Here is an 11,064-nt window from a genome sequence, read left to right on the forward strand (position 1 = left end):
ACAGAGGTGGATCTTCAGCAGCTCCGCGACCAAGGGGCTGTATGTGGGGTTGGTGACGCCGATCGTCAGTACGAGCTCGCCATCCCCAGTGTTGACGAGAGGCTTTGTTACTTAAATCTCGACTCGCCAACCATCCCAGACTGGAAGTGGGTTTATGAGTCGATGTTTACTCGACTTGGCGTGCGACTTTCTTTTTCACCCTTTGTCCAGGCGTTGCTGGGCCTGTGTTCTGTGGCGCCGTCTCAGCTTCATCCGAATAGTTGGGCAACGATTCATACCTTCGAGCTCGTGTGCGAGTATCTGGAGCTTCCAGCTTCAGTTAACATCTTTCTTTTTCTATTTCTATGCACTCTGCCGACCAAGGAGGGGAAACATAAGAAGGGATATATGACGTTTAGGGCTCAGCCTTATCGACGTATTTTTAGTTTATATGAGGATTTCTTCCATGGTTTTAAGAGAGAATATTTTAAGGTGCGCCCTACTCGGGGGCATCATCCTTTCTGGTTGACGTTAGAGGGGGAGCGTCGATTTTCGATGTATTGAAATTTCGGTGCTGGACCGTCGTATCTGACGAGGGTTACTCATAAAGGGTTGTCCTCGGAAGATAGGGACATCGTTGGCGTCCTTTGGCACCTTTTTGGGGAGCGTCCTTTGAATCCCCGAGACGTCATGGGAGACCCCGTGGCTTGCCAGACTTTCATTGGTATGTGTTTTGTTATTCTTTATCTTCTTTGTCCTCCCGACTTGGGTGCTTATGCTTTATTTCTTTTTCTTTTTTCAGTTGAGATGGCTAGTGGTTTGACAACTCTGGCGAGGTTGAAGGCCGCCATGGATCAGGAGGTGGCTTCGGATGCTTCTCCTTCCACTCCCTCCTCCCGACCTGCCGATGATTCGAGGACCATTTCTCAGGAGCCGGTCTTGGCTGGGGGTGGGGGTCCCGGTTCCTCTGGTCCGGAGGTTGGGGGGACAGGTGGTGATGAGGAGGTGGTCGTGGTTTCGGCTACCGATGCCTCTCGAAAGCGGAAGAGGCCGGAGGAGGTCAGCAGCAAGAACCTGGAGGAAGAGGGTATGGTTCCTTCTGTGATGGACTAAAGCTTTGATGCCCCTGCCTTCATTGACCAGCACCTTATGCCCGGTACGGAGGAATTTTTTCATGACTGTGATGTGGCCTTTCAGGCGAAGTCGGTGTACCGTGCCCTCCTCCGTTCTACTATTATAGTTCGGAAGGCTGAGCCCGTGATGGCCCACGTGGGTCTTCTGGACAAGAAGCTGCGTCATTCTCAGGCCGAGGTAGCCAAGATGAAGGAGCAGCTCGAGGCGTCGGAGATGGCGAGGGAGAAGGCTGTCAAGGACTTCCGAGGTCAAAACTTCACTGTTGTCTCAGCTGGGTGGGGAGCAGAGATGTGCGTCGGATGCCGAGTCTCAGGCTACCATGCTTCTTGCCGAGGTAAACACTTTGAAGGCTGAGGTGTCTGCTCTGAAGGTCGAAAGCTGAGGGGCTGAAGAAGGAGAAGGGGGAGCTGCTGGCTGACGTGAAGAACACAATTCCCACTACCGAGGAAACGAGGAAGGCCCAGACTTTGGTTCTTGCGCCGAATGCGGATATGTCCGTGATGGAGGCGTTTAAGACTGTCCGGGATGGCCAGATCGTCGATATATAGTAGGGCATTTGTAGGTTTTTGTGTTTTTGGTTGTGTTTGGCCGTTGGTCCCCCATGCCGTCGTGACGTTGCCGTCCCCACAGACACCGCCAATGTACTGGATGCCTCCGCTACGGGTTGTGAGATGGATCGGAAACTTGCGGGTCGAGACGGTTGCCGGATTGTCTGACTGGAGCAATAGGGGGTGATACTTGCAAAGACACTCCGACGCTCAAGTCAGAATGGATCTGAGAGGTATAAAGTGTATAGAGCGAATGACGTACCTGAGGGGGCCTGGGGTGCCCCTTTATATAGGTGATGGTGATTATCTTATTTGGCTAAGATAAGGGGGGTATTTGAATTCGAATGTTGGTTGGAGATTGTAGGGGCCGGTTTGGGCCTTCTAGAAGGACGATGTGGGCTGAACCTGGGTAGCCGGGTTCGGGGGTCGCATCAGGCGTGGAATCCAGAAGTTGGGTCCATAACAATATTCATCCTTAAATATCATACAAAAGTTCAATTAAAATTTTAAATTTTAAAAATCTCATTACTAAAATAGTTATAATGATCTCTAAAAAAATTTCTTTGCTAAAAAATATTAATTAATTGTTCCTTGAAAAATTTTATAGGTCTCAATATAATTTGTCATATTGTACGAAAAACAAAAAATTTTTTAATAGTAATGTGAGAATTCATACATAAAATTTAGATTCACTATACTAAATAGTGCGTACTTTGTAGTCTAGTTTCTCAATGATTCAATTTCTAATCTATCTCTTGTAGTACTCAATGATAGAATATTCTATTTTATTTTGTTTTCTTGATTTGATTATAATATTATTCTTGAATTATTTTGACTTAAAAAAAATACAGAAAAAGATTGCACCAAAAAGAATATCTATTAGTGCAAAAAAGAAACAAAAAAATTCGACAAAAAAAAATATATACATTTGATGAAACTTCGAGAGGACTGAATGAAGACAATAAAAGAAAGCTCAAAGAGTGGTGATGAAAAGCAAAGAGAAAAAAATAGAAAAAAAAAAAGAAATGTATACTCTCAAAGTACGAAAGCGAGAATTGAAGCAAAAGGGCAAAGAGATAGAAAACCAGGAACATCGCAAGTTACTCCATATGTAAATGTTGAAACAGAATTATTGAAGAAAATAATTTTAGATCAAAGAAAGCAAATTCAAAAAAAACCAAGAACTCATCAAGGAAGAAAGAATTAAAATAGTTGCTTAGATAATTCATTGTATGACATTGGCTGAAATATTGGTAGATATTTTGTAATATAATTTGGATAATTCATTGTATAATACTGGCTGAATTTGATTATTACCTTATACTTATTTGATTATAACCGAATTTTGTAATATAATTTGGATGCAGTTTGATTATAATCTAATTATGGCATAAGTTTAAACTTTGATTTGGATTCTTGAGTTTGATGATTATTTTGAACTTGTTTGATTATTACTGGATTTTATAATACAATTTAGATCTTGTTTGATTATAATATAATTATAACCGTTTGAATTTTTGAATTTTATTATTACCTTGTTTGATACTACCTGAAACATGGATAATCAAACTAGGGGTGTGAAGATCCGGTTCGGACTCGAATATTTTGGGACTAATTTGGTATGATTTCACCAGGTCTAGGATCGGATAAGAGTCTCAAAAATAGATCCGGTCATTATTTAGAATGAGTCCAGGTCAAGGCGAATCCGGCTTCACTCGGTCTATGTACACTCTAAATAGACTAAAAAAGATATAGATGATTTAAATTAATTCTAATATTATGTTATATTAGTTATAAGTTTATTGTTTTATTTTTAATCACATTGTTGAATTAGAAAATAGATCAAAGAAGTATGAAATTAGAATTTATAGACAAATTCAAATTCAAGTATGGTTATCAACTTCTCTGTAACAAATATTTTTTTTTCGTTATAAATAAGTACATCATAATTTTTTGACATAAAATTTATCAAGACCCAGACTTCTTTCGATCGAGACCCAATTTTAATGTGGCTCAAAAATAGTGTAGCTCAAAAGTAGTGTGACTTCATCCGGCCCTACGTGCACTCCTAAATCAAACTATCAAACTACAATAATCAAACACTTCGTTAAAAAATGTGCTTTAATGTTAAAAATAATAAAATTAAAAAGAAATAAAATACATAATACTTCCATATTTATAATAAACAAATTCAAAATCAAAGTAACACATCCAGCCATCAATTAGGCCTAATACCCGCTAGCTTCAATTATTGTTATTAAAGAGCGTTTTTTTTTTTTTTTTTTTTTTTTGTACTAACCCCTTCTTTGATCTTCCAAATTTTAACTTTATACATTATATGTAAAAATCCAAATTTTTATAGAATGATTTTTTCAATTTTTTGTTATTAAAATCTGCACAATCTACAAAACACATTTTACTTCATTTTAACAAGGCAGATCCGTATCAAAAATTAAAAAAATATTTTCATTAAAATATTTATTTTTATATAAGATAAAAAATATTTTTTTAATGATAACATTTAATTATGAGATCCAAATTTAACTAATAAAAAACTTTTACTGGTATTCTTTGATCCATTTAACTTCACAAAATATTTTAGAGCTAAGATAACATTTGATACCAGTATTACTCGTACTGTTATAATTATTTACTTGATCTATTACATTATTATTTTATCAAAATTTTGAGGACAAAATTTTTATTAAAGTGGGTAAGATATAAAATTTAGGTAAATAATAAATAATTAATAATTAATAAATAAATTAAATGAGAGAAAAAAGATTATGAATTTAATATTTATAATTCAAAAAAAATGCTAGTGAGAATTTAATTTAAAAAATAAGATTGAGTGTAAAATAATAATCAATTGTAGAAAAATGCATACTGGCGTTAAAATTTACTGTACTGGTTTAAATTTATCTGGTACTGCAAGTGAGAAAAGCTACAACTGTGAAAATGACAAGGGAAAATATTTAGAATATAAACTTGAGCACTTATCTTTAAAGGTTTGGCCCAAAGTTGGACCAAACGAGCTAAGATTAAGATTGGGCCTCACTTGGGCCCAAGTCCTAACCCGACACACTAACACCCTTTATTCAACACTCATTTTAGCCACATTTGTCAATTCCAAGAGAGAGAGAAAGAGGCGGAGAAGGGAAGGGAGAAATGCCCTAACACTATTCACATCACTACTTCAAATCCACATAACTTTCAATCCGGAGCTCTGATTGACGAGCCATTTAGGGCTACACGTTCTTCTCGGATCCCTCTTCAATTCTATTTAAGTATTGTGGTAAGTAACTTTTGAACTCTTTGTTCATTTTTTATTCTCTTTTAATTTGTATTTTTGGTGTATATGGTGTTGAGATATTGTGGTTTTGGTTCTCTAGGAGTACTCTAGCATGGATTTCAAGTGGGTCCTATCCTACTTTTGAGTGGGTTGAGGTAAGAAAGTTTAATCTCTTTAATTATCCCTAATCTTAAGTAAAACTCTAGTGTGAATGTTAAATTGGTTGTTGTGATTAGATTATATGGATTAGCTTGGCTTGTTGAGTTGATTTGGTGCGGGGCTGAGTTGCGGATTAAACAGTGAGATTTGGTGGACGTTGGAGTTGCTCAGAGAAAAGGCAAGTATTGGAGGAACCGCCGTCTAGAGGTACGAATTTCAGTTTCGGGTAGGTATTATGTAAAATTATGTAAATACCTAGGTTAATTGTCCCTAGGATATGACTGAATGGAAAATGATGTATGTTGATGATGAATTATGTGTTAGTATGATTTCATGTGTTAAATGCTTGGTGTGTAATATGTGTTGGTTTGAATAAAATTGGATACCAGATTGTGGATTTATTGCCTATTATGGCGATGTGTGTGAAAATTGGGCCGGATGCCGTGATAGAGTGAGGTATTTCCTATTTGGTAAGTTATGGGAAGTTGGATAATTGCCATATTATGATCAGTTATGGAATTGGTGAGATTTGATTGAATAAGTGCATTATTGGTGTTGATTTGGATGAAAAACTTAGGAAATGATTAATTGAATCGGAGTTAGTTCTTTGATGGATTGGATTAGTTGATTAGGTTTTAAATGGCTAGGGAATGAATTGAAATTGGTAGTTTTGTCACTACAACATTTTGGGCCCATTGCCATAATTTTTTTTTGTCATGATAAAAAATCGTGATCATAGAGGGCAAAAAAAAACCTATGATCACCGTTTTTTAAAAAAGGGTGACCATAGAGTACCTATGGTCATAGTTTTATAAAAAAATGTGGCCTAAAAGTTTCTATGATCATAGTTTTAGGGGTGACCTAAAGGGGTTTATGGTCACGATTTTTCAAAAAAAAAAAAGTGAGCTAAAAGGGTCTATGATCACAATTTTGGAGGGTGACCTAAAGGGGTCTATGGTCACGGTTTTAGGGGGTGACCTAAAAGAGTCTATGATTACGGCTTTGAGGGTGACTTAAAAATATCAATGGTCACAATTTTAGGGGATGACCTAAAAGGGTCTATGGTCATGATTTTAAGAAAGGGTGACCTAAAAGGGTCTATGGTCACGGTTTTGGATGTAACATCCTTACAATTAGAATGTCACGCTTCCGGCTACGCCACTCTAATAGAGTGGATATCACGACGACTTCTATATATTCAATATTAAAATATGAACCTTTAACTCGAAACAGTATCGCTGTTTTCTTTGAAAAATCGAAAGTTCATTTTCACCTCTTACAAACATTCATATATAAACAAATTCAATCACAATCTTCATATACATATCTAAATATATATAGACATACGAGACTTCTCATTCAAGTAAATTACAAATATTATAAACACACGTATCATTACAATTCCTATCCCTCTTTACAGAAACACAATAGTAGCAAAGGCAAGGGAAAAACTATAACTAATATATCCAAACAAAAACAGCACAGCTAAGAACTCAACAAAAACTTCATAAGCTTTCCCGTCTTTCTTGAAAAGAGAAGTCTGTAGGGGGTGAAAACATCGTCTTTGTAGGTTCTCAGCAAAGGGTTTAAAAATTGTCATAAGATGATACATATAAAGAAAAGAATTAATTTCAACTGTAGTGATTATTGTTCGTCTTATGAATTTATTAAAAGCAATAACCATTAATTATCCCACAACAATTTATGTACTGAGCGAATTTGAGACTCGCACAACTAAACTCGCAAGTGCACCAAGTCGTCCAAGTAATACCTCAGGTGAGTGAGAGTCGATCCCACGAGGATTGTCGGATTGAGCAATCTGTGGTTATCCTACAGATTTTAGTCAGGTGAATAGAAAGATGGTTGTTATTGTTGTAAGCGCATAAACAAAACAATAAAGAGAAGACGTAGAAATAATGATAGAAAATCAGTTAAGGCCTCGGAGATGCTTGTTCTTCCGGGTTAATACTTCTTATTGAATACTTTAACAATGAGTGATTCATTCAATAGCACGGCTATAAGTGATTAAGCCAGGGCCAGTGGTCGTTAATCTCCTCTATCCAAACCAAATACCAGGACGCTGATCATTCAATCTGGAAGAGGGTGACGCTCACGTAATTCAATCTCTGTTGATCCTACTCAAAATGCCACAGATAAGGTCGGATCTTACGGATCGGAGAATGATGCTCTATGATTCTAGCCTTAGCACCACAGAGACCTCAATTATCCATGACTAACGAGATTTTATGTCACATATCTCAATTAGCCTCGATAATGTGTTGGGATCTGTGATACATTCTCAAGCTGTAGCTTAATACTATCCTGCCAAGGACTTACAAGAACTCATGTAGAATAAGGGGTCATACGCCAGTTCCACCCCAGATTCATAAGGATGAAGAAAGAAAATGCATCATAGAATGAAATCAAACATATATTAAAGTAGAAAAGTAATTATATTAATCCATAGGAATGAGCAGTATCGTACAAATACATCTTTCTTGTAAGAACCAAAGTTTTCACCAATAAAATAACTTAAATGCCCAAATTAGGTTCCGAAAAGTTGGAATGAGAATTTGGGGATATAAATATGATTTTTGGACTCAGTGGATTTTTCTGAGTCGGAAAATGTGTTTTCTGCGAAAAACCGTGAAAAATTGCAAACCGGCAGTTGAACCTAGGGGTGTACATGGGTCGGGCCGCACTGGATTTGGCTTAATCCAGACCCAACCCGAAATATAGACTGGGCCTAATTTTTAGACCCTAACCCGATCCTAGACCCGATGAAATCTACGCACTTTCGGGCCAGGTAAAAACTGGATAAAAATCGGGTGAAAACTGGGTCTTTAGCATGTAAAAATTACCTAATCTCCAACCATTATTTCACAATTCACATAGTAAAATTCACTTAAAAAAATATAACAAGAACCAACCATTCTCTAAAATTAAAGCATAACCATAATCAATATTAATATTGTCTAATAATACTAAATATTTAAATCAATACAAATAACACAATATTATGCATTAGTCTAAAGTCTTATGCATTTTAAATATAAAACATTAACTTATAATCTTATAATGACTAATAACACAAAATATTAAGGTTTACAATATTTAAATTTCACATAAGAATAGCCATCATCCATCACTAATAACACAAAATATTAATCATGTATGATCACTGGGCCACTAGGTCGAGTTCAGGTGACCCGAGCCATGGCCTGGACCCGACCCGAAATAAAGGCTGGGTTTATTTTTGAAATCCTTACCCGACCCTAGACCCGATGAAATCACACTAAATTAGCCCCTAAAATGTTCGGGGCTGGGCCGGGTCTTCGGGTCGGGCCGGATTATGTACATCCCTAGTTGAACCAGTCAAACCAGTTTACGTCTGCCCGGTACTGTGCGAGAAAAAGTGAAAACAGTCGAAAACCTTAGAAAAATATTAGAAATAAAAAACCGGGAGTTAATTTTAAATGTTTGGCCCAAAGTTGGGCCAAACGGGCTAAAAATGCTAACGGATTGGACCGGGTCCAAGTAGGGCCCAAGTCCAACATATATAAGGGCTCATTAATGAACCCATTCATCATTAAACACATACACAAAACAGAATTGAGAAGAGAGGGGGGAAGAAGAAGAAACCCCCATTGACACTATTCACTCCTCACTTCAACTTGCGATATCTCGAGCTACGGTATTTCGATTTACGTGCTGTCAGCGGCTACGCGTTCCTTGTGAAGAGCTCTACAAAATCCATATAAAAAAATGGTACGGCAAGCTCAAAATCCTCTCAGTTATTCTCTCCAAAATTTCGGATTTTTTAGGGCTTTGGGTTAAATGAGTTTTTGTGATTTTGGATGTTTAGGTTTGCTCTAATCCTTGCTTAGCATTGGATTTTGGCTATTAAATCTGTTGAAAAAGGTAAGAGATATTAAACCCTTGTGATATTATGTTTATATGGAACCCTAGGTTGATTTGTGATAGTTTATGCATATATAGTTTGATTATTGTGAGTTTGGAGCTTGTTGGTGCTTGTTGGAGTTACATTGGTGGCTTGCTTGTGGTTAGAAGCTCATTTGGTGCTCAATTTTGAGTTTTGGTTCATATAGGGAATCGGCCAAGGTATGGTTTTGATTTTCTGTATGTAATATATAATATTTATGGACACTTAGGCTAGTGACCCATAGGATAGGATTGAATTAAATTGGTTGTTGGAATTGTTGTATGATGATGTATGATGATTTGATGATTTGGGTTGTTGATGAATTGAAATGTTGATGTTGATAGTATGGGATTGAGGATTGAGATTGAAATTGATTATGATGATTGTTGGAAATGGTGGAATGGAATTTGATTAATGTGTTGATTTAAAAAAAAAAGAATGTATTGTTATATATTTGATAATGAAAATTGATGAATGTGGTTGGTGGATGAATGATTATAGTGTTATATATTTGATATTTGAGGTTGAGAATATTGAAGGGTGAATGAAAAATTTGGTATGAATGGTAGGTTGTGACACAAAGGGTGAGTTATGAGGTAAATTGGAGTTGGTATGGTTTTGGTCTGATTTTGGTTGAAATATTTTGAAAATTGAGGTTTGGCAAAATTCTGCATAATCTATTTTCTGGCAGCAGCTTCGGACGCTTTTTGGGAACGATCTAGCGATCACAATTGAATGGGATTAATTTTTTTCGAATCTTTGTGATATGTAGAAAAATCCTGAAAATTTTGGTTAAAGTTTAACGGTTGGATTAGGAGATATAAATTTTTGAAGTTTGTTACTTTAAAACTGATTTTCTGCTGCTACATAATCAAACCAGCAAGTATCCAAGCCTATATCTCCCAATCCTGACCATAATTTTGAGTGGGACCAAAAGGACATTGAGACTTGGACTATTTTCTTGTTTGTGTCAAAATTTTAGACTATTATAAATTTTGTAGAAGGATTCGTGCTCGTTTTAAAAATAAAGCTCTTAGCTATTTTGACAGCAAAACTAGTTTTTGAAAGTAAACTTGTAATCAATATAACTCTCTCTAGAAAAATGATTTTTCTATGAAACTTTGACTGATTTAAATCTCTATGAGTCTAGTCTATTTCTGGAAAATTTCAGATACATCAAATGAAAATATGAGTTTTGGTGGATTTTCTAAGAACCGGGTAGCTTGCTGTCTTGGCGCAGAGATTTCAAACTTAAAATCAGTTTTTGCAAGAGAAATGGTTTTTCTTTTTATTTTATTCAACTAAACTATTTTAACTGGGTTCAAATCTATAGGATACTTCCATTTTGAGTCTAGAGACGGAGAATTAGACTTGTAAACTTCTGTGACACCTATTTAAGACTTTTGGCTCATTTTTGGATATCAAAACGTAGAGAAGGTCCTAGGTGATTTTAACTTGGTAATTTGATAAAAGGTTAGAAAATGGAGGTTTAGGTTTCTGGTGTATTGAGGATGAGTTTGGTTGAGAGAGGGGGAAGAGTAGTGAACTTGATGATTACAGACAACGAATTGAGAAACTGATGGACTAATGATTTGGAATGGAAATCATGAATTGATAATGGTTGTGATGAGTTGAGGACTCAAGATGGGATAAGGATCTTGATGAATGTTGAGAGTGTGCCAGGCACTATATCCTTGGAATGTTAAGAGTTGATAATTGAAAGTTGATTTGGATGAGAAATGGTGATGACCGATGATGATTTGAGGTAGATGCACTTGTTGGATGTGAAAAGTGTACCAGGCACTATATCCTTGGAATGATTTGTGCTGAGTTATATATTGTTGTTGTTTTCCTTTTCTGCCGCAAGAGTGTGTCAGGCACTATATCCTCGGAACAAAAGTGTGCCAGGCGCTATATCCTCAGACGTGATAGAAAGGCGACATCCGAAATGATGTGTCGAGTTGGTATTTATAGACCGACAAGTGATATCATGAGCCAATAGGATAGAC

The 11,064-nt window shown here is 36.5% G+C and overlaps 1 pseudogene; it reads left to right on the forward strand.

Annotated features, from left to right (window-relative positions):
* The first annotated feature begins 1,083 nt into the window (after positions 1 to 1,083).
* Positions 1,084 to 1,661, forward strand: LOC148545632 (uncharacterized; annotated as a pseudogene).
* The last annotated feature ends 9,403 nt before the right edge of the window (positions 1,662 to 11,064 follow it).

Source organism: Arachis ipaensis, chromosome B9 (genome assembly GCF_059453495.1).
Source record: "Arachis ipaensis isolate K30076 ecotype BB chromosome B9, ASM5945349v1, whole genome shotgun sequence".
NCBI lineage: Eukaryota > Viridiplantae > Streptophyta > Magnoliopsida > Fabales > Fabaceae > Arachis > Arachis ipaensis.